Consider the following 24,103-nt stretch of genomic DNA (forward strand, 5'->3'; position numbering starts at 1 on the left):
ATTTACGCTGCAGTGCAATACACAGCGTAAATGCATGAAATTACGCAACGTGCACACGAGCCCTAAAGATGAGCGAACCCATGGAAGTTCAGTTCAGCCAGACTTTAGATTAGAGTGCACTCACACAAGCGCATGAATCGAACGGGTGCAATGAGAGAAAATCTCTCATTGCACTCAAACCAATGTTATTCAATGAAGGAGAGCAGATGGTCAGCTTTTATCTCATCCAGATTCTGGATGAGCAAAAAGTCACAGCATGCGACGTGTCACTCGCACTCATACAAGTCTATGGGTGCGAGTGACAATAATTACATCAGCTGACAATGGGGAGATTAATCTCTCCCTCTCCTCCACAGCTCCTTCCCTCTCCTCCACAGCTGTAATCCAATCGTAAGATCGGATCACAGTTGCATGACACTCGGCTCACACTGGCAGCACAGTGGGATCCGAGGGTAATTAGCACATTGCATCCAATGCTCTCGCATTGGATGCCATACGCTAGTGTGACTCTGCCCTAAAGGTTTGGGACCCAAACTTGGCCTGAACCCCAATGCAAGTCACTAATTGGGCAGTTCGGGTCTCCACCCATATGAAGCCAGCCATAAACGGAACACTTCTGGGCAAGGGTGAGTGGGGTATTTCCTTTTTTTTTTTTCTTGGTGCACCCTATATACGGTCACGCTGTTGTTATTCCCTAGTGCGAGACGATCAAACACTGCAAGCGACTCACACTGGGCTGAACACCGAGAGTATCCGAGCACAGTGACGCTCATGCAAGTGTAGTGGTGTTCGTACATAAAGAACACGAACCCCAAACCCGAACTATGTTTTTTATGTAAAATCTGTGTTTGGTATGAACACCCAACCTCGGGTTAACTCATCTCTACTGGAGACTAAAGGTCCAGTCACACTAAGCAACTTACCAGCGATCCCAACAACGATAGGGATCGCTGGTAAGTTGCTAGGAGGTTGCTGGTGAGATGTCACACTGCAACGCTCCAGCGATCCCACCAGCAACCTGACCTGGCAGGGATCGCTGGAGCGTGGCTACACAAGTTGCTGGTGAGCTCACCAGCAACCAGTGACAAGCCCCCAGCGCCGCGTGGAAGCTGCTGCGCTTGGTAACTAAGGTAAATATCGGGTAACCAACCCGATATTTACCTTGGTTACCACCGCATGGAGCTACACGTGCAGAGAGCAGGGAGCAGCGCACACTGAGCGCTGGCTCCTTGCTCTCCTAGTTACAGCACACATCAGGTTAATTACACGATGTGTGCTGCAGCTACATGTGCAGAGAGCAGGGAGCAGCGCACAATGCTTAGCGCTGGCTCCCTGCTCTCCTAGTTACAGCACACATCAGGTTAATTACACGATGTGTGCTGCAGCTACATGTGCAGAGAGCAGGGAGCAGCGCACAATGCTTAGCGCTGGCTCCTTGCTCTCCTAGTTACAGCACACATCGGGTTAATTAACCCGATGTGTCCTGCAGCTACATGTGCACAGAGCAGGGAGCAGCGCACACTGAGCGCTGGCTCCCTGCTCTCCTAGTTACAGCACACATGGGGTTAATTTCCCGATGTGTGCTGCAGCTACATGTGCACAGAGCAGGGAGCAGCGCACAATGCTTAGCGCTGGCTCCTTGCTCTCCTAGTTACAGCACACATCGGGTTAATTAACCCGATGTGTCCTGCAGCTACATGTGCACACAGCAGGAGCCGGCAGCACAGGCAGTGAGAGCGGCCGAGGCTGGTATCAAAGGTAAATATCGGGTAACCAAGGACAGGGCTTCTTGGTTACCCGATGTTTACATTGGTTACCAGCCTCCGCAGAAGCCGGCTCCTGCTGCCTGCACATTTAGTTGTTGCGGTCTCGCTGTCACACATAGCGATCTGTGCTTCACAGCGGGACAGCAACAACTAAAAAATGGCCCAGGACATTCAGCAACAACCAACGACCTCACAGCAGGGGCCAGGTTGTTGCTGGATGTCACACACAGCAACATCGCTAGCAACGTCACAAAAGTTGTTCGTTAGCAGCGATGTTGCTAGCGATGTTGCTTAGTGTGACGGGGCCTTTAAGGCCCCTTTACACTAAACAACTTACCAGCGATCCCAACAACGATACAACCTGATAGGGATCTCTTTGGTTTTTTTCTAGTCTTAAGGCTGCAATTCACATGCTTAATGTTGCATGTTTACTGAACATTGTTTCAGCTCAGGTTTTTTGTGTTTTTTGTATGTTGTCTTGCTTTTTTGCAAGTTGGGGGCGCAGCCCTCCTAATACTGAGACTGAACAACTAATTGCGTCTCACTTCACTGTGTATTTAGTCTGGGACACAGCTAACCACTTGCCACCATTCATATTGGAGTTTGACATGACACAAGTCAGGTATTGATAATGTTTTTAACTTCAGTAGGTTAGGGACTGTCTCAGATGGGTACACCGTGACGAGGTGAGACAGCTTTTTACCTTTTTGCAAAAATGTATACACTAAGTACCCTGTTATTAAGCACTTGCAATTTATTTATTTATAGTCAGGGTATTTTTCATGCAATTTTCTCTTTGGTTTTTTTCTAACCTGATAGGGATCGCTGGTAAGTTGCTAGGAGGTTGCTGGTGAGAGGTCACACAGTCAGATGCTCCAGCGATCCCAGCAGCAACCTGACCTGGCAGGGATTGCTGGAGCATCGCTACACGGGTTGCTGGTGAGCTGTCACCAGCAACCAGTGACCAGCCCCCAGCCAGCAGCGACGCACTGAAGTGATGCTGCGCTTGGTAACTAAGGTAAATATCGGGTAACCCACCCGATATTTACCTTGGTTACCAGCGCACACAGCTACACGTGCAGAGAGCAGGGAGCAGCGCACACTGCTTAGCGCTGGCTCCCTGCTCTCCTAGCTACAGTACATATTGGGTTAATTACCCGATGTGTGCTGCAGCTACATGTGCACAGAGCAGGAGCCGCGCACACTGCTTAGCGCTGGCTCCCTGCTCTCCTAGCTACAGTACACATTGGGTTAATTACCCGATGTGTGCTGTAGCTACACGTGCAGAGAGCAGGGAGCAGCGCACACTGCTTAGCGCTGGCTCCCTGCTCTCCTAGTTACAGCACACATCAGGTTAATTACCCGATGTGTACTCTGTTAAACGTGCACAGAGCAGGAGGCGGCACTGACAGTGAGAGCGGCGGAGGCTGGTAACAAAGGTAAATATCGGGTAACCAAGGACAGGGCTTCTTGGTTACCCGATGTTTACCGTGGTTACCAGTGTTCGCAGAAGCCGGCTCCTGCTGCCTGCACATTTAAGTCCCCTTTACACACTGAGACTTTCTAGCGATCATGCTGCACAGCGGGAAACAAAGGACCAAAGAATGGTCCTGAATGATTTGTAGCGATCAGCAACTTCACAGCAGGGGGCAGGTCGCTGATGTGTTTCACACACTGCAATGTCGCTGGGGAGGTCGCTATAACGTCACAAAACCGGTGACGTTACAGCGATGTCGTTTGCGATGTTGCAGTGTGTAAAGCCACCTTAAAGGCCCCAACACATTAAATGAAAGTGGTCCAAACATCTGATGATTATAGTGGTCTCCAGACTCTCCATAGACAGGTGACATCGGACCATTGGAATTTAAATGGCTGATCCTTTTGTGTTCAGGGGAGATTAGGAGTCTAGTAGTGGCTTTCTCTTTTCTCCACATTGAAAACAAATGCGGCTTGACTGAGTATGAGGGAGTACGGAGACATTGCGTCTGTCAAAAAATATTCAGTTATCTCATATGTATGGCCATCTTTACCAATCTAACTACTATTGGTGACTTCTACATTCTCTGATCCAAATACTATTGGTAATTGCATATATTGATATGACCATTTAAAACAATTATCCATTTCCAGAATTAAAAATATATTGATCTCTGTTGATAAATGTGTCAGAATAATGTTTTGCAACAATGTCCTATATTGGGACAATGCACAAAATAATTAATACAGTACTTGATATCATTTTGCATAGGAAAATGTTTCAGCAAAGGACGTGTTGAGATGGATATATTTCATGGTCTGTACAGGAACCTTCATGACTGGACTGATTGGGGATTTCCTGACCCAAACTTAAGGCCCCGTCACACTAAGCAACATCGCTAGCAACATCGCTGCTAACGAACAACTTTTGTGACGTTGCTAGCGATGTTGCTGTGTGTGACATCCAGCAACAACCTGGCCCCTGCTGTGAGGTCGTTGGTTGTTGCTGAATGTCCTGGGCCTTTTTTTAGTTGTTGCTGTCCCGCTGTGAAGCACAGATCGCTGTGTGTGACAGCGAGACAGCAACAACTATATGTGCAGGCAGCAGGAGCCGGCTTCTGTGGAGGCTGGTAACCACAGTAAACATCGGGTAACCAAGAAGCCCTGTCCTTGGTTACCCGATATTTACCTTTGTTACCAGCCTCCGCCGCTCTTACTGTCAGTGCCGGCTCCTGCTCTGTGCACATGTAGCTGCAGGACACATCGGGTTAATTAACCCGATGTGTGCTGTAGCTAGGAGAGCAGGGAGCCAGCGCTAAGCATTGTGCGCTGCTCCCTGCTCTGTGCACATGTAGCTGCAGCACACATCGGGTAATTAACCCGATGTGTGCTGTAACTAGGAGAGCAGGGAGCCAGCGCTCAGTGTGCGCTGCTCCCTGCTCTCTGCATGTGTAGCTCCGTGCGCTGGTAACCAAGGTAAATATCGGGTTGGTTACCCGATATTTACCTTAGTTACCAAGCGCAGCATCTTACACGCGGCGCTGGGGGCTGGTCACTGGTTGCTGGTGAGCTCACCAGCAACTCGTGTAGCGACGCTCCAGCGATCCCTGCCAGGTCAGGTTGCTGGTGGGATCGCTGGAGCGTCGCAGTGTGACATCTCACCAGCAACCTCCTAGCAACTTACCAGCGATCCCTATCGTTGTTGGGATCGCTGGTAAGTTGCTTAGGGGTGCTTCACACACAGCGAGCTCGCTGCCGAGATCGCTGCTGAGTCACGCTTTTTGTGACGCAGCAGTGACCTCATTAGCGATCTCGCTGTGTGTGACACTGAGCAGCGATCTGGCCCCTGCTGCGAGATCGCTGCTCGTTACACACAGCCCTGGTTCGTTTTCTTCAAAGCCGCTCTCCTGCTGTGACACACAGATCGCTGTGTGTGACAGCAAGAGAGCGACAAATGAAGCGAGCAGGGAGCAGGAGCCGGCGTCTGACAGCTGAGGTAAGCTGTATCCAAGATAAACATCGGGTAACCAAGGTGGTTACCCGATATTTACCTTAGTTACCAGCAGCTCTCACGCTGCCTGTGCTGCCGGCTCCGGCTCTCTGCACATGTAGCTGCTGTACACATCGGGTTAATTAACCCGATGTGTACAGCAGCTAGGAGAGCAAGGAGCCAGCGCTAAGCAGTGTGCGCGGCTCCCTGCTCTCTGCACATGTAGCTGCATTACACATCGGGTTAATTAACCCGATGTGTACTGTAGCTAGGAGAGCAAGGAGCCAGCGCTTAGTGTGCGCGGCTCCCTGCTCCCTGCTCACACTGGTAACTAATGTAAACATCGGGTAACCATACCCGATGTTTATTAGTTACCAGTCTCCGCAGCTTCCAGACGGCGGCTCCGTGCAAGCGCAACGTCGCTTGCACGTCGCTGCTGGCTGGGGGCTGGTCACTGGTCGCTGGTGAGATCTGCCTGTTTGACAGCTCACCAGCGACCATGTAGCGATGCAGCAGCGATCCTGACCAGGTCAGATCGCTGGTCGGATCGCTGCTGCATCGCTAAGTGTGAAGGTACCCTTAGTGTGACTGGACCTTTACAGGGTCATTGGTGCCTACAAGGGCTCTTTTAAATGGTCATGTAAATCGGATGTCTGCCTCTTGGTCTCCTAGTCACTGATCCTATTGATAGCCAGCAGACAGGTTCTCCTCCACCTTGGCTGCTCCTAGGAACAATAGGTTGTATTTGTCTGCACAGTAGGGTGATAAGGAGACTTTAGTCTTACTATCTAATCAAGTTATCAAGTAAAACTATTCATGTAGTTGTGTCAGTGGTGTCACTACCTGGTATGTAGTCTTGTAATCACATTATAGCTGTCTTTTCAGGCTGATGATATCACATGCCCATTTATACACAGTAAAAAATGCAGGTCTTCCACTTATCACATTAAAGGGGTTATCCAAAACTAACATTTATTTTATTCCTAAATGTCTGTGTATTTAATGTAATAATCAAATCTCATTTCTAATTTACCTTAATGAAAAAGTTTATATTGTTCCCTCACTACTAACTATGCTTTATTTAATCGTATGAACGTATATCTTACCATCATATAAAAATAAACACCAGAATAAAGGCCCCGTCACACTAAGCAACATCGCTAGCAACATCGCTGCTAACGAACAACTTTTGTGACGTAGCAGCGATGTTGCTAGTGATGTTGCTGTGTGTGACATCCAGCAACAACCTGGCCCCTGCTGTGAGGTCGTTGGTTGTTGCTGAATGTCCTGGGCCATTTCTTAGTTGTTGCTCTCCCGCTGTGAAGCACAGATCGCTGTGTGTGACAGCGAGACAGCAACAACTAAATGTGCAGGCAGCAGGAGCCGGCTTCTGTGGACGCTGGTAACCAATGTAAACATCGGGTAACCAAGAAGCCCTGTCCTTGGTTACCCGATATTTACCTTTGATACCAGCCTCCACCGCTCTCACTGTCAGTGCCGGCTCCTGCTCTGTGCACATGTAGCTGCAGCACACATCGGGTTAATTAACCCAATGTGTGCTGTAACTAGGAGAGCAGGGAGCCAGCGCTAAGCATTGTGCGCTGCTCCCTGCTCTGTGCACATTTAGCTGCAGGACACATCAGGTTAATTAACCCGATGTGTGCTGTAACTAGGAGAGCAAGGAGGGAGCCAGCGCTAAGCATTGTGCGCTGCTCCCTGCTCTGTGCACATTTAGCTGCAGCACACATCGGGTAATTAACCCGATGTGTGCTGTAACTAGGAGAGCAGGGAGCCAGCGCTCAGTGTGCGCTGCTCCCTGCTCTCTGCACGTGTAGCTCCGTGCGGTGGTAACCAAGGTAAATATCGGGTTGGTTACCCGATATTTACCTTAGTTACCAAGCAGCATCTTCCACGCGGCGCTGGGGGCTGGTCACTGGTTGCTGGTGAGCTCACCAGCAACTTGTGTAGCCACGCTCCAGCGATCCCTGCCAGGTCAGGTTGCTGGTGGGATCGCTGGAGCGTCGCAGTGTGACATCTCACCAGCAACCTCCTAGCAACTTACCAGCGACCCACCCCTGATGAAGTCTCATTTGTTAGTTTCAGGGCACCAATTTAAAAGGCCCATATATGTGTCGCGGGCGTAGGAGGGGACGCCGCTGCGCTCGCTAGCGCTCGGGTCTGGCGCTGCTGCTGCTGCTCGGTGGCTCGAGCGGTGGGCCGGATATGGGGACTCGAGCGGCGTTCCTCCCCCGTGAGTGAAAGGGGGGAGGTGGTTTGGGGATTTAGTCCATGACGCCACCCACGGATTGTGGTGAAGATGGGCACCACCGCTGCTGATGACGGGGATCCCGGAAGCGATTGTGGGGAGCAGCGGGATGTTGTTTTCCCCCTCCGTGGGTAGGGGTTGGTGGTCCCACGGCCCGGTGATGTGATGGGGCTGCAGGGCCGGTGAGGTGCAGGGTTGCAGGGACAGTGCGGCGCAGTGCCGGATGGCACATGTGTACTCACTCAGCAAATGAGGCACAAAGTCTCCGGTAAACCAAACGGCTGGATGGACGGGTCCCGCAGCCGGCTGCTGTATCTCTCCCTGGACAGGTGATGGTGGCTGTCTCTCCCTGTACCTTAGTGTTCTGTGTTGACTACTGTGGCTTCCCAGCGGTAGTCCGCTCCCCGGTGTATGGGTGCCAGAGGAGCCCGTTGTGCCCGCAGGCGCTGGTCCTTGGGTCTCTAGCTGTTGGCGGTGGCTGTATACCCTCATGGTGTGGACGGTTGCCTTCAATCGGGACTCTTGCTGTTAAGAAACCCCTGGGGTTCCAGTCACATTCGGATTTGACTGTTGTCGGCGGCTCCAAGTGCTGTGTGCTGGCTTCACTTCGCTCCCCGGTCGGTACCGGCGGGCCAACGCCCGACCCCGGTCCTACGGTTCCGCGATGCTCTACCACTCCTGCAGACGGCCACCACCGTCTGCCAACCTTGCTGGCAGTGCCTGGGCCACGAACCCAGACACCCAAGTGTTTGCTCCTCTCTCTTTGACCTCCCAGACTAAACTGCACTTTTTCCCGCCTCCAGGCCTGTGAACTCCTCGGTGGGTGGAGCCAACCGCCTTGGCCCCGCCCCCACCGGGTGTGGACATCGGACACTGGAGGGAGGCAACAAGGGTTTTGTGTTTGACTAATGTTGCTGTCCTAGGGGTGGGGGTTTTTGTGTGTTACCTGTGACGACCTGGCTAGTCCAGGGCGCCACATATGCAAAAGACTAAAGCGGGCTTTACACGCGTACTCGTACCTATCTCTGCACCGGCATTATGGAAATGTCGGAGAATACACCGATGATACGATAACGACGCTTTTGCGCTCGTTAATCGTAACATCTAGGATTTACACACTACGATGTCGAAAGTGACGCCGGATGTGCGTCACTTTCGATTTGACCCCACCGACATCGCACGTGCGATGTTGCAACGTGCAAAGCCGCCCTTAGGATAGGTCATCAATGTCTGATCGGCCAGGGTATGATGCCCCACACTCCCGCCAATCATCTGTTCTCGGTCCCGGCAGCTGGCAATGCTCAGTTCAGGAGCTGCTCTGTCTTTTGATAGTGGCGATGGCAGGGTACAGCACATCCACCGCCAAGGCTGTTATCAGAAGATGGAGCAGCGCCGGAACTGAGCATTTCCGGCAGCCTGCTGCCATCGTGACCAAAAACAGATGATCGGCGGGGCGGGGGTGTGGCGTGTCGGACGACCCTGGCCGATCAGACATTGATGACCTATCCTAAGGATAGGCCATCAATGTCAAAGTAGTGGATAACCTCTTTAAACAAGGTAAGGAAAGCAATTTTTATCTCTCAGGAGACATGCACTATGAAGCAATATGTCACACCTGCTATGAATAACTTTTTTGTTGTCGGTGGATCATCTATCGGGATGAACCATTAATCTAGTGGTATTATTGAACTTTTCCTTCATTTATTGATGTTTGTTATTGGGTTTTTACATTATGGATGGAAGAGGTGGAAGATAATACATTTGAAATAAAAAAACAAAACAAGTTAAAAACAAGATTGCACTTTTATTGGTAACACACACTGTGCATGGGATTTTTGAGTCTGGATGGCACTAAAGGAGTTAAGTGAGAGGAAGCGCATACGAGCAGTAGGACTTCCCATATAGTCATTTACATTCCAAGGAAACAGAGAGGTCTACATTGGGAAGTGAGCAGCGCACAATGCCAGCACAGTGATCTCTCAGCCACTGCACACATTCCTGGGCCTTTTCTGGCTAGCGGAGGCTCTGTATATAGAACTTTCTGGGAAAGTTTACACCACAAGCTGTATACACAGTCGATGCAGGAGTGAACCTTCATTAGCATAGATGTCTCTTTCTACACTGGCAAATGCTACATTACAGCTTTTACTGGAAGATGGAGATTAATAGCTACACATATAAATTCCAGTTTTTACCAATGTTCTGCAACTTACCATGTGTATTCAATTCAGCAAAAGAGCATAATTGTAAGGACAACCAAAATCATTTACATCCCTTAACCCCAATCAAATAACCCTTTAAAGAGGTTATATAGGATTCTTTTTTTTTTTTTTTTTACTTTGGGCCTAAAACCTAAAGCTAGTTTCACACATCCGGCTTTTTGCCGGATTCGGCGCACGTACTGTATCACACTGTACTGGAGTGCTCTGAAACTGGCAAAACGGCGAAAAGCCGGATGTGTGAAACCGGCAGGTATTTGCTCACTACGTGCCTGTTTTCCCCAGTGCTGGCTCAGAGCATTCACAGACTGCTCTGGGCAGGAGATTCGGCTGCTCATATTGGCAGAGAAGCTCTTCCTTTTCTGGACTGCTCTATTGATGAGGCGCCACTGCTGATTTTGTGGTGATTGAGAGCCGGATCCCCACAGTTAGGCAGCAGGAAGTTGGCTGTCAATAGACAGAAGATAAGCCACAGCTCTGTCATCATGATATCAGCGGAAACTGCTGAAACGCCAACAGGAGTAGTGCGCCACCACTTCGTGCCACTAGAGATTGTCACTGGCCACAACAGACAGGTAGTTAGCAATTATCTGATAGTTTTTAGGCCCATTGAAAAAAAAAATTCTGAATAAACCCTTTAAGGTAAGGTATGCCTGCACCTTACAAAAAAATGACCTAAGATGGCAAAAAACCTAATGTTCAAATATCCAAGAAAGCTATAACAATCTTGCCACAACATGTCAATTTCTCCTGCGAGTACGCTGAGTATTAGGCCTCAATTATATGTCAGTGTTTAAACATTTAAGTGAAAAATGGTACCAATGACGTTTTTGTCATCAGGGTTTTTCACTGGTGGATAAAAAAAAATCAATCACAAAGCCCTATACGTGAACATATATAGTACAGTGGAACCTTGGATTACGAGCATAATTGGTTCCAGGAGTGTGCTCTTAAACCAAGTTACTCTTATATCAAAGCAAATTTTCCCATAGGAAATAATTATAACGTAGACAATTCGTTCCACAACCCAAACATTTTTACTGCATTTATAGTGAATGTATTTAATCGCTATGGTGCTATTCACTGTTTTTTGTGGACCGTATGATTAGAATTATGAAGCAGAATTACCCATACAAGTCTGTGGGTCGGTGAAAATCACAGAAGGCACACGAATGGCATCACCGAGCAGTCCGAGTGCACAGATGATTACTATTGCAATGGATAGGGGAAGCTTTGCAATTCATTCATTGTTTCATATGTGAAAATCCCTCATTAAACTGATGGTACAAACTGACATATGAGCAAACACTGCTTACACTCAGACTGTGAATTTGCCTACGTGAAAAATAAAATCAATCAGGGCTTTGAGCCTGGAGGGCCACTGCTTTGTACCAGGCAGAAGAAGGAACCAGTCAACATCCGGCAGGTATCAAACATGCTTTATATTCTAAATAGCATACTGTATATATTATATATGTGAGTTATTTAGAGGGCACACCAAATTTAAAAGGTTATACAAGCTGCATACTGACTATTTTACAATATATCAAACAGTCAGATCTTCAGTTTTCTCCCAGGAAGAGATATAATAAAATATTTAAAGGGAACCTGTCACCAGTTTTTTGACCTATAAGCTGCGGCCACCACCTGTGGGCTCTTATATACAGTATTCTAACATGCTGTATATAGGAGGCCAGGCCGCTGTGTAGAACATAAAAAACACTTTATAATACTCACCTAAACCAGTCGCTGCGGTGGATGTGTCTCAAATGGTCATCTTCATCCTCCGGTGCCGGCGCCGCCTATTTCGGCCATCTTTGTCCTCCATCTTCTGAAGCCATGGTGCATGACGCGTCCGACGTCATACACATTCGCCGGCATTCAGGTCCTGAGCAAGCGCACTTTGATCTGCCCTGAGCAGGGCAGATCAAAGTATTGTAGTACACATGCACGGGACCAGTGAGTGTGTATGACATAGACGCATCATGCACACAGGCTTCAGGAGGAGGCCGAAGATGGTGCCGGCACCGGAGGATGAAGATGCTCATTTGAGCCACATCCACCACAGCGACCGGTTTAGGTAAGTATTATAAAGTGTTTTTTATGTTCTACACAGCGGCCTGGGCTCTTATATACATCATGTTAGAATGCTGTATATGAGAGCCCACTGGTGGTGGCCGCAGCTTATAGGGCAAAAAACTGGTGACAGGTTCCCTTTAAAAAAATGTGAGGGTGTACTAACAAATGCACCAAACCCAGTGTGTATAATGTATCCTTCTACATGGGTGGCCAGTCCTACAAATCCGTCTTTTCGAACGATACTACAGTTGATCTTGGCGAAAAGGCCAAGAAGCCCAAAGAGGTGGAGAAAATTACTGCACAAGCCCTTCGAAAATGAAAACATGGGATGGTACAGTCACAAAACAACACAGTTGCTTTTGCAGAAAGTCCAACATTGATATGTTAAATACATTTTTGAACTTTAGTAGTTTCATTTTGCAGATTGGATTTTGTGAACCCAGAAGTGCAGATTATTAGTAGAACAATCATTGTTTGTTAAACAAATGAAGATAATTACATATCTTTATATACTTAACTGAGACCAAAACACCTTTTTTATTCAGTAAATGTTAATTTCATTAGGAACGAAGACTAGTGAACCACAAGATCGGAGTCGGCTATTTACTGTGAATATACGGTAAAAAAGTCTATAGCCAGTTCAGGCCTGTTGTAATTTCTACATTTGCACCCAGAGTAGATATACACTAGGCCATAATGAGTGCGACATCCCCCAATTCTCAGACCCCTTTCATAAACCTCTTGAGTTGCTGATTGATCATTGGAGATTTGATCTGTCCACTTTTTTTTTTAATTCAAAAGTAAATAATGCATACTGTAATTAAAAGGAGATTTTTTTTCACCATATTAGAAATTGTTGATTTATATTGGACATTTTTATCCCAATCAACCACAAAGCGTGTGCTGTGCATGGACAGGCAAGGAAGGAGCCGGATATCATGAGTACATTGAATGACACAGAAAAGATTATTATGTTATTCCTCCCTGCGTTAGGGTTCGTTCAGATGATCGTGTAAATCGGACGTGTGCTATATAATTTTCTATTGGATAAGACACTGGCCAGTGTTATTCACCGTGCAGATGGCCGATTTAGTCCACTTACAGAATATTTCATGCTGTGACTTCACTCTGAAATTGGATGAGATTCACCCATTCAAGTCTATGGGTGTGAGACAAAAATTGGATGAAAAAGTATAGAATCTGATATTTACAGATACATTACAATTCTGTAACATAGGAAACTGTAAGTGGTCATGTAATTGGTTAATAACTGTTTCTGTAGGAAAAAAAAACCCCAAAAAACAGATTTCGCAAATATAAGTAAGAAAAAATCTTCCCACTCTTCTGGATGAAAATCGGACCAATTTTTTATACTGTCATGTGACCCTAGCATTACATGTAGAGTCGGCCGAATGTGCAAGTATTCTGAATGTGAACAGTGGAGTAAAGACTGCTCTACATGCAGCCACATCGCTAGCGATGTCGCCGGTGAAAGCACCTGCCCCCGTCGGTTGTGCGTCATGGGCAAATTGTTGCCCATGGCGCACAACATCGCTGGGACCCGTCACACGAACTTACCTTCCTAGCTTTCTAAGGGGGCGGTTTGTGCGGCATGTCACACGGCAGCCGTCCAATAGAAGCGGAGGGGTGGAGAGCAGCCGAAATTGACGCCCACCTCGTTGCCGGAGGACGCAGGTACGGTGTTGTTCCTCGTTCCTGGGGTGTCACGTGTAGCGATGTGTGCTGCCTTAGGAAAGACGAACAACCTGCGTCCTGCAACAGTAACAATGTTTGGGATTAGAACGACGTGTCAACGATCAACGATTAGGTGAGTATTTTTGATCGTTAGCGGTCGTTCGTACATTTCACACGCAACGATGTCGCTAACGAGACCGGATGTGCGTCACGAATTCCGTGACCCCAACGACATCTCGTTAGCGATGACGTTGCGTGTAAAGCCCCCTTAAGTTGATGCTACACACTTGTGCTCAGAGCTTATCAGCCTAAGGGTATGTGGCCACGGGACTCTGTACCCGCAGATTTTGCCGCCGAAAACCTGCGGATTTATCTGGATTTTCTAGATAAATCCGCAGGTTTTAGAAAGTACAGACACTCCCCATGTTATCCTATGGGACATGGGGAGTGCTGTGTCAATGCTGCGGTATGTGCGGCTGTGGAACATGCTGCGGATGTCCCGCAGCCGCACGTAACTGCATGTCAATTATTCCTGCAGACATACCTGCAGATGTCCCGACTCTCCACTATGGAGATGGAGGCCGAGACTTCAGCATGTAAGTCGCACGAATGTCCGCAGGTTTACCGCAGATATTTCGCTTGAATCCCGCAGCAATGGATAGCTGCGGATTCTGGGGAGCTGGTGTGGGAAACCTGCAGACGTACCTGCGGATATATCCGCGAGTACAGAGTTCCGTGGGCACATAGCCTTACACTCTTTCAGACGATATTGACAGCTGGTTACTCAGTATAAGACTATAGATGGGTATTCACTATTAATGTAGAAAAATGTTTTGCAACTATAAATGCATAACTTTATCAGAAAGATAAAGATATGGACACAGATATATATTACTGTATTTAGGCCAAGGGAGAACCTCATTAGTAACCTAATGATACAATAGGTAAACTAAAAGATTTAGGTATATATGATAATAGGGAGAAATGGAAAAGAGGGAAGGGGAGCGGGGGTTGGCAGGGGGGGAAGGTTATAAGAAACGGGGAAAAATGGGGAGAAAGGAAGCAAGGCAGGCAGAGGAGTAACGTATATAGAACATCTCGGTATACAGTATTATCAGTAGACTAATTTTATTAGACTCTCACAGTTTAATGAAATGTGTGTGTGTGTGTGTGTGTAGATATATATGTGTGTGTGTGTGTATATATATATATATATATATATATATATATATATATATATATATATATATATATATATATATATATATATATATATATATACAGTATATATACACACATTTTTATTAGACCAGGCGAGGGGGAGGTGGACAAAGTGTTACAAACCCCTTGGAAATGAAAACATCGGATGGTTGGTGCATTGTTTATATCCAGCTACAGAAAGTTTGTGAATGTGGCAGGAGATCTTCTCTTCTGTAACTGACCCTATACTTAATGTGATTGGGTAGTTATTGGGCTTTATTCATTGTGGGTACCATCAGACATTGGGATTTATTTTATCAACAACTACACAGTTTTTTGTTGTTGGAATGTTTTTTTATAATGTTTATCACCGGCTTTTATCCAACTGGAATACAGGTGCAGTCACAAAGCACATTTGTTTTTGCAGAAAGTCTAACATTTCCATGTTAATACATTTTCTAACTTTCGTGGTTTCATTTTGCAGATTGGATTTTGTGAACCCAGAAGTGCAGTTTATTAGTAGAACAATCAGTATTTGTTAAACAAATGAAGATAATTGCATATCTTTATATCCTTAACTGTGGCCAAAACACCTTTATTTCTTGTTATGTTGATTTCATTAGGAAAGAAGAACCACAAGATCAGAGTCTGCTATTTACTGTATAAATAATCAAGTCTATAGCCAGTTCAGGCCTGTTGTAATTTCTACATTTGCAGCCAGGGTAGATATAGTCCATAATGAGTGCGACATCCCCTAATTTTCAGACCCCTTTAGTACTACTCCTTGAGTTGCTGGATCATTGGAGATCTGATCCGTCCAATTTTTTTAATAAATGAAAAGTAAATAATGTATACTGTAATTAAAAGGAGATTTTTCACCATATTAATAATTGTTGTTTTATATTGGACATTTTTATCCCAATCAACCACAAAGCATGTGCTGTGCATGGATCGGCCAGAAAGGAGCCGGATATCATGAGTACACTGAATTACTGAGAATATACATGTGGCCAGAAAAGATTCTAATGTTATTTCTCCCAGCATTAGGGCTCGTTCAGACGATCGTATAAAGCTGGGTTCACACTAAGCGACAGCGACAACGACGTTGCTGTTACGTCACCATTTTCGGTGACGTAACAGCGACCTTGTAAGTCGCTGTTATGATCGCTGCTTAGCTGTCAAACACAGCAGAAGCAGCGATCATAACGTCGCTGTGCTACATGTGCAGAGAGCAGGGAGCCGCGCTTAGCGCTGGCTCCTTGCTCTCCTAGGTACAGTACACATCGGGTTAATTAACCCGATGTGTGCTGCAGCTACATGTCACAGTGCAGAGAGCAGGGAGCCGAGCGCACTGCTTAGCGCTGGCTCCTTGCTGCAGTATACATCGGGTTAATTAACCCGATGTGTGCTGCAGCTACATGTCACAGTGCAGAGAGCAGGGAGCCGCGCGCACTGCTTAGCGCTGGCTCCTTGCTCTCCTTGCTACAGTATACATCGGGTTAATTACCCGATGCGTACTGCAGCCACATGTGCACAGAGCAGGATCCGGCACTGGCAGCAAGAGCGGAGGCTGGTAACGAAGGTAAATATCGGGTAACCAGGGAAAGGTCTTCCCTTGGTTACCCGATGTTTACGCTGGTTACAGCTTACCGCAGCTGCCAGTGCCGGCTCCTGCTCGCTTCATTTCGTCGCTCTCTCGCTGTCACACACAGCGATGTGTGTGTCACAGCGGGAGAGTGACGACCAAAAAATGAAGCTGGACATTCAGCAACAACCGGCGACCTCACAGCAGGGGCCAGGTCGTTGCTGGATGTCACACACAGCGACAGCGACGGGACGTCGCTGCAACGTCACAGAAAATGGTGACGTAGCAGCGACGTCGTTGTCGTTGTCGCTGTGTGTGACACCAGCTTTATTCGCACATGTGCTATAAGATTTTATATTGGATAAGACACTGGCCCGTATTATTCAATAAGGCAGTGCAGATGGCCAATATATTTACACTGATCAGATCTTTCATGCTGTGATTTCACTCTGAAATTGGATGATATTCACCCATTCAAGTCTATGGGTGCGAGAAAAAAAAATTGCATGACAAAGTATAGAATTCAATATTTATGGATACATTGCAATTCTGTAATATAGTAAACTGTAAATGATAAATAGCTGTTTCTGTAAATAAATAAATAAAAAACAGATTGCACAAATATTATAAGTGAGAAAAAAATCTTCCCACTCTTCTGGATGAAAATTGTACTTATTTTTTTAGACTGTCATGTGACCCTAACATTACCCATACACATGTGCACGTGTTCTGAATGTGAACGGTGGAGTAAGTCGATGCTACACACCTGTGCTCAGAGCTTATCAGCCTTACACTCTTTCAGACATCACACTGATGATCACTGATCTCAGATCGCACTACATGGATTGGCCGTGCAGTCCCCAGACCCGACCATGACAGCTTCATATATTTCTATGAGGCTGCCATGCTTGGTTCAGGAAATGAGAGGTCAGTACGTGCATTGCAATCAGAGATCACACCGGAGATCATACTTAAAGTGAACCTGTCAGGTCCAATATGCACCCAGAACCACGAGCAGTTCTGGGTCCATATTGCTATTCCCTGCATAATCGTTCCTGTATCTAGTATCATACATAAATAGATATCTATAAAAAGTATTTCTAGTAAAGATCCTTTATGATATGCTAATGAGCACAGGGACTAGTTGCAAGGGCATTTTTTCCCCCGACTAGTCCGCCCTCTTAGTATGTTAGTGTCGCGGGCGGAGGGGACGCGCTCGCCACGCTCGGGTCCGGGGCTTCTGCTGCTACTGCCCGGGGACTCGAGCAGCGCTCCTCACCCGTGAGTGAAATGGGGATGGTATGTCTAGGGAGATTGTTCGTGACGCCACACACGGGTCTTGGTGATAATGGCACCACCGCTGCTGGTAACGGGGATCCCGGGAGAGATAGTAGGGTGCAGCTGAGATGTTGTCCCCTCCGTGGGTAGGGGGGTTGGTGATCCCGGGGCCCGATGGTGTAACGGGGAGGCCGGATGGCTGGGGTGCAGGGATTGCGCGGCGCTGTGCCGGACGGCACTGGTGTACTCACTCAGACAATCACTGACAGAGTCATAGGTAAACCAAAACGGCCGGATGGACAGGTCCCGCAGCCGGCTGCAGTGTTGTTGTTGTGCTCTCCCCGGACGGCTGATGGTGGCTGTCTTTCCCTGCACCTTTGAGAATGTTCTTGACTCCTGTGGTTGCCCACCGGTAGTCTGCTCCCCGGCGTATAGGTGCCGTAGGAGCCCGTTTTGCCCGCAGGTGCTGGCCCTTGGATCTCTAGCCTGTGGCGGTGGCTGTATATCCTCTCTGGGTGGACAGTTGCCTTTAATCGGGACTTCAGTAGTTGAGAAACCCCTGGGGTTCCTGTCACATTCGGATTTGACTATTGATGGCGGCTCCAAGCCTGGTCGGGGTCCGATGACCCTGCCTGTGTGCTTAGCTTCACTCCGTTCCCCGGTACAGTACCGGCGGGCCGACGCCCGACCCCGGTCCTTGCGGCTCTGCGGAGTTCCACCAACTCCTGCAGACGGCCACCACCGTCTGCCAACCTTGCTGTCAGTGCCTGGGCTCCTACCCAGACACTTGCAGTTCATGACCTCTCACTTTCACCTCCTGAACTGATCTGACTGCTCTTCCCGCCTCCAGGCCTGTGAACTCCTCGGTGGGTGGGGTCAACCGCCTGGCTCCGCTCCACCTGGTGTGGACATCAGACCCTGGAGGGAGGCAACAAGGGTTTTTGGTTTGGCTGGTGTGACTGCCTAGGGTGGGTGTGTGTGTGTTGTTATGTATGTGACTACCTGGCTAGTCCAGGGCATCACATTAGCACGCTCACAGGGGTGTACTAACATGCTATTCAATGCCCATTACCCAGCGTCATCGGCAGTGTCGCGTGTACCTGTGTCTGTTGTCACTGCCTCAGATGCCAGGTTTAGGATCACTGCGGATGATAAGAAGTACTGGCACTTCCAGTCATGCACACTAGACCTCTCTGAAGCCGGGACAGGTACACCCGGCTTCATAGTACGCATGACCAGAAGTTTGGTGACTTCTGATCATGCACACTGAGCCTAAACCCGGCATCTGAGGTGGTGATGACATTGGACACAGGTATGCATGTCACCGCTGATAACACTGGGCAATGGGCATTGAATAGTATGTTAGCATGCCCCTGTGGGCATACTAACATGCTAAGAGGGTGGACTAGTCAGGGGAAAAAATGCCCTTGCAACTAGTCCCTGCGCTCATTAGCATATCATAAAGGATGTTTAGAAATACTTTTTCTAAAGATCTCTTTATCTATGCTACTAGATACAGGGACAGTCAGGCAGGGATTAGCAATATGCACCCAAAACTGCTTGTGGTTCTGGGTGCATATTGGACCTGACAGGTTCCCTTTAAGAACAATTAAGAATAAATGACCAGGCATATTGAAATGAAATATGTACAACCATCTCTATCCAGAATGAAAGAGGACATTTTCAAGTTTTTATTTTTAATTCGCATACCGTTTTAAACTCTGCGTGGTATTTTCAGACACAGAACCATTGATTATACATCCACCTCTCACAAGATAACAAAAAGAGGTGCAATATTCACTCTGAAGCCGTATAAATGTTTTTTTCTTTTATTACGGTATTTATAATTCTACTTACTGTTATACCGCCTCACAGAAAAAAGGGAATACTATGGTGTGTATTATTAGATTGTGATAAGAAATTCACCACTTATAGTATTAAAATACCAAATTTTATTAAATCTTTTTAAAAACATTCTCATTGCAAAAAAATGATGCACAGATAATAATGATAATCTTAATATATAAATATCAGGATAGGCAGCTAAATGACACAATTCTATTCATCAAAAGAAAGAGCCACCGTATAGATAATTAGGGACATGGAGCAAGTCAGCAGGTTAACAGGGATGGGGTCATATAATAGTAAATCCTGACCCTACGTCTATACACCTATACATATGCTTGCTGCCTTATCATGGAGGTTGACACTCTAAAAAACAACGATAAAGGAGCCCATAGTCAACGAGGACTGTCCCTTAAATATCCCTGTGGGTAACCCTAACACTCATCACATAAAAGAAGGGGTGTCAAAGCACTGATGTCTCGGCAGGTATACACAGAGTTAAGAACTTATGTACTGCCAGAGAGAGCACATCACCATTATATTGCATCCGCCATGCAACATCTGGCATTACCGCCATAACCATGTATGCTCTCCAGGCTCTCTGCCCCATTGTCTATAGTGAGGCTCATGAGCAGGCATCTTAGGCTGGTTTCACATCAGCGGTCTTTTGCCGCACTGCCGGATCCGGCACAAATGCGGTACAGTTCTATACAGTTCACAGGCATCGCGGCAAGCTCCGGTCACATACTGTCACATGCTCCGGTCACATGACCATGCCTGTCAACTGTAATACATTTGTGCCAAATCTGGCAGTGCGGCAAAATACCGCTGATGTGAAACCAGCCTAATACGTTTCGCGCCTCATGTTACAAACCGGAAGTCAACTCCTGCACTTCATCAGGAGTACCGCGAGCGTTCCAAGTGATCAAAAAGATGCGTTCCGGGAAGTGATCTCCGGCCAATCACATAACTGTCTATATGTGGGCAGTGATTGGTCAGAGTGTGCGTGTCACAATATCACTGCTTGCCTTCCACATTCCACTACAATTAGCCGATATTGCCCGCTGGTTATTCAGTATAAGACTATAGACTGGTATTCACTATTAATGTACAAAAATGTTTTGTTACTATAAATGCATACATTTTTATTAGAAAGATAAAAAGGTATGGGCACAGATATATATTACTGTAAATACGTCATATATAAGTAATAAAATATCAATATAATGTCACACCAATTTATTGGATCGATAGGCCAAGGGAGGACCTCATTAATAACCTAATCATACACTAGGTAAACCAACAGATTTAGGTATATATTATAATAGGGAAAAATGGATGGGGGGAGAATACGGAGTGGGGAAAATGGCGAGAAGGGAAGCAAGGCAGGCAGAAGAGTAATGTATATAGACCATATTATAAGCAGTGTATATTATATATACACATACTTTTAGACCAGGAGACTGTGAAGTGGAGGAAGTTACTTTGGAAATGGAAGCATCGGATGGTTGGTGCATTGTCTATAGCCAGCTAAAGAAACTTTAGGTTCAGTTACAGAAGAAAAGATTTCCTGCCACATTCACAAACCCAATGTAATGTATAGTTGGATTGTTATTGGGATTTATTCATTGTGGGTAACTATACTATTTTTCTTGTTTTTTATTATGTATATCACCGCCTTTTATCCAACTGGAATACAGGTGCAGTCACAGAACAACACATTTGTTTTTGCAGATACATTGACATGTTAAATACATTTTATACATTTTGAAGATTGGATTTTGTGAACCCAAAAGTGCAGATTATTAGTAGAACAATCAGTATTTGTTAAACAGATGAAAATAATTGCATATCTTTATATACTTAACTGTGGCCAAAACACCTTTATTTCTAGTTATGTTCATTTCATTAGGAATGAAGAACCACAAGATCGGAGCCGGCTATTTACTGTGAAAATAATCAAGTCTATAGCCAGTTCAGGCCTGTTGTAATTTCTACATTTGCAGACAGGGTAGATTATACATTAGGCCATCATGAGTGCGACATCCCCCAATTCTCACACCCCTTTAATAATAACCCTTGAGTTGCTGGACAATTGGAGATCTGATCCTTCCACTTCTTTTTATTGCTGAAAAGCATATAATGCATACTGTAATTAAAAGGAGATTTTTCACTATATTAGAAATTGTTGATTTTTATCTGGCATTTTTATCCCAATTATTAGTAGAACAATCAGTGTTTGTTAAACAGATGACGATAATTACATACCTTCATATACTTAACTGTGACCAAAACACCTTTTTTTCAGTAAATGTTGATTTCATTAGTAAAGAACCACAAGATCGGAGCCGACTATTTGCTCTGAATATAATCAAGTCTATAGCTAGTTCACTCCTTTTGTAATTTCTACATTTGCAGCCAGGGTATCTACCATAATGAGTGCGACATCCTCTCCTTCTCGGACCCCTTTCATAATACTTCTTGAGTTGCTGGATCACTCGAGATCTGATCTGTCCACTTTTATTATTACTGAAAAATAAATAATGCATACTGTAATTAAAACATTTTTCACCATATTAGAAATTGTTGCTTTATATTGGACATTTTTATCCCAATTATCACATCAACCACAAGGTGTGTGTTGTGCATGGACAGGCTGGAAAGATATCATGAATACACTGAATGATTTAGAGAAAATACATGTGGCCCGAAAAGATTATTAGGCTATTTCTCCCAGCGGGAGCATTCGTTCAGATGATTGTATAAATCAGACGCGTGCTATATGATTTTTTATTGGATAAGACACTAGCCCATGTTATTCATTGAGGCAGTGCAGATGACCGATTTATTTCACTTGCAGAATCTGTCTGTGAAAAAAATGGCAGTATGCACAATTTTACTCTGAAACCAGATGCGACTCACCCATTCCAGTCTATGGGTGCAAGAAAAAAATCAGTTGGCACAGTATAGGAGCCGATATTTACAGATACATTGCAATTCTGTAAAATAGGAAACTGTTAATGGTCAACAACTGCTGCTGTACAAGAAACAGATTGCATACAACTGTACACGGACGCCACAAATATGATAAGTGAGAAAAAAAATTTCACACTCTGGATAAAAATCGAACCAGTTATTTATACAGTCATGTGACCCTAGCCTTACCCATACATATGAGTGCACATGTACTCTCAATGTGAACAGTGGACTAGGTCGATGCTACACACCTTATCAGCCATAGGGCTCTTTCAGACGTTTGTGAGCATCGGCGTGATCTTGGATGGCCACGTGTCTCCCGACCCGAGAATGACAGTGTCGTATATTCCTATGAGGCTGTCATGGTTGGTTTGGGAGATGAGCGGTCAGTCTGTATTGCAATTCAAGAGTGAACTAATGATCACGGATATCTGAAAGAGTACTTAAGAATCAATGCATAAATGATCAGGCATATTGAAATCAAACGTGCACAACCAGCTTTATCCAGAATAAAGGATGAGGTTTTCCAGTTTTCATTTTTAATTTGCCCACAGCTTTAAATTTTGCAATACAGGTACCTCCGGACACAGTGCCATCGATTAGAACAAAGATCTCAAACACGCGGCCCCCATGCGACCCATGAGGCTGCTTTTTGCGGCCCGCAGACCCCATGACGATCACAGCTCTATGCCGGGAGTCGGCAGGCACAGTACAGTTAAATCATTTGCGGTGCTGCGCAGAGCAGCTGTCTGCACTACACCAATGAATGATACGGCCAATCAAATGCAAGGAGGTGATGTCGCTGTATGATGTCACCTCCTTGCATCTGATTGGCTATTGGTATAGTGCTCAGAGCTCCTCTGCGCGGCACTGCAAATAATTCAACTGTACCTGCCGGCGCCCGGCATAGAGCTACGATCGTCACGGGGTCTGCAGGCATCAAAAAGCAGGTATGTGCCCACATCAGGACCCGCTGTGTCCTGGACACGACGGGTCCTGACTGCGGGGCCGCGAGTCTCCTCCGCAGGAGAATACAGGAGACCGTAGCTACTCATACCCACTATGAGGGTTCGGGGCGCTGTGGTCTCCTCGCTGTATTCTCAGTATGGAGGACACTTGCGACTCTGAAAACCGCACCGCAGGTCAGTGTTTGTTGCAGGCCGCACACGCACAGTGGATGGGATTTCTAGAAATCCCATCCACTCTGCTTGTACTGTACAACCCAGCGCTCTGGGCGCAGCTGAAACATGCTGCCTCCAAAACGCTGCAAACACTGATCAGCACGGAGCCTAATAGGAGGGAACGGGAGGAAATGTGAGAATAATTTATTTATTTATTTTTGCATTTGTGAAGAGTGGCATAACAGGGGACAAGGATGAGGGCACAAGGATGGGCAGAATACTACGAGGATGGGCACAATACTACAAAGATAGGCAGAATACTACAAGGATGGGCAGAATACTACAAGGATGGGCAGAATACTAGAAGGATGGGCAGAATACTAGAAGGATGGGCAGAATACTAGAAGGATGGGCAGAATACTACTGGGAAGAATGCTACAAGGATAGGCACAATACTACAAGGATGGGCACAATACTACAAGGATGGGCATAATACTACAAGGATGGGCACAATACTACAAGGATGGGCACAATACTACTGGACACAATATTACGAGGATAGGCACAATACTACAAGGATGGGCACAAGACTACAAGGATACAAGGA

The 24,103-nt window shown here is 46.3% G+C and overlaps 1 long non-coding RNA gene across 1 annotated transcript in view; it reads right to left on the reverse strand.

The window, feature by feature from the left end:
- LOC142300791 (uncharacterized) overlaps nt 1-24,103 on the reverse strand; it is a 156,966-nt gene that overhangs the window by 98,850 nt on the left and 34,013 nt on the right. Inside the window, exon 2 of the long non-coding RNA XR_012752679.1 lies at nt 21,668-21,928. This is a non-coding gene — a long non-coding RNA (uncharacterized LOC142300791). The remainder of the gene's footprint in view (nt 1-21,667; nt 21,929-24,103) is intronic.

The sequence above is a fragment of the Anomaloglossus baeobatrachus genome, chromosome 1, assembly GCF_048569485.1.
Source record: "Anomaloglossus baeobatrachus isolate aAnoBae1 chromosome 1, aAnoBae1.hap1, whole genome shotgun sequence".
Taxonomy (NCBI): domain Eukaryota; kingdom Metazoa; phylum Chordata; class Amphibia; order Anura; family Aromobatidae; genus Anomaloglossus; species Anomaloglossus baeobatrachus.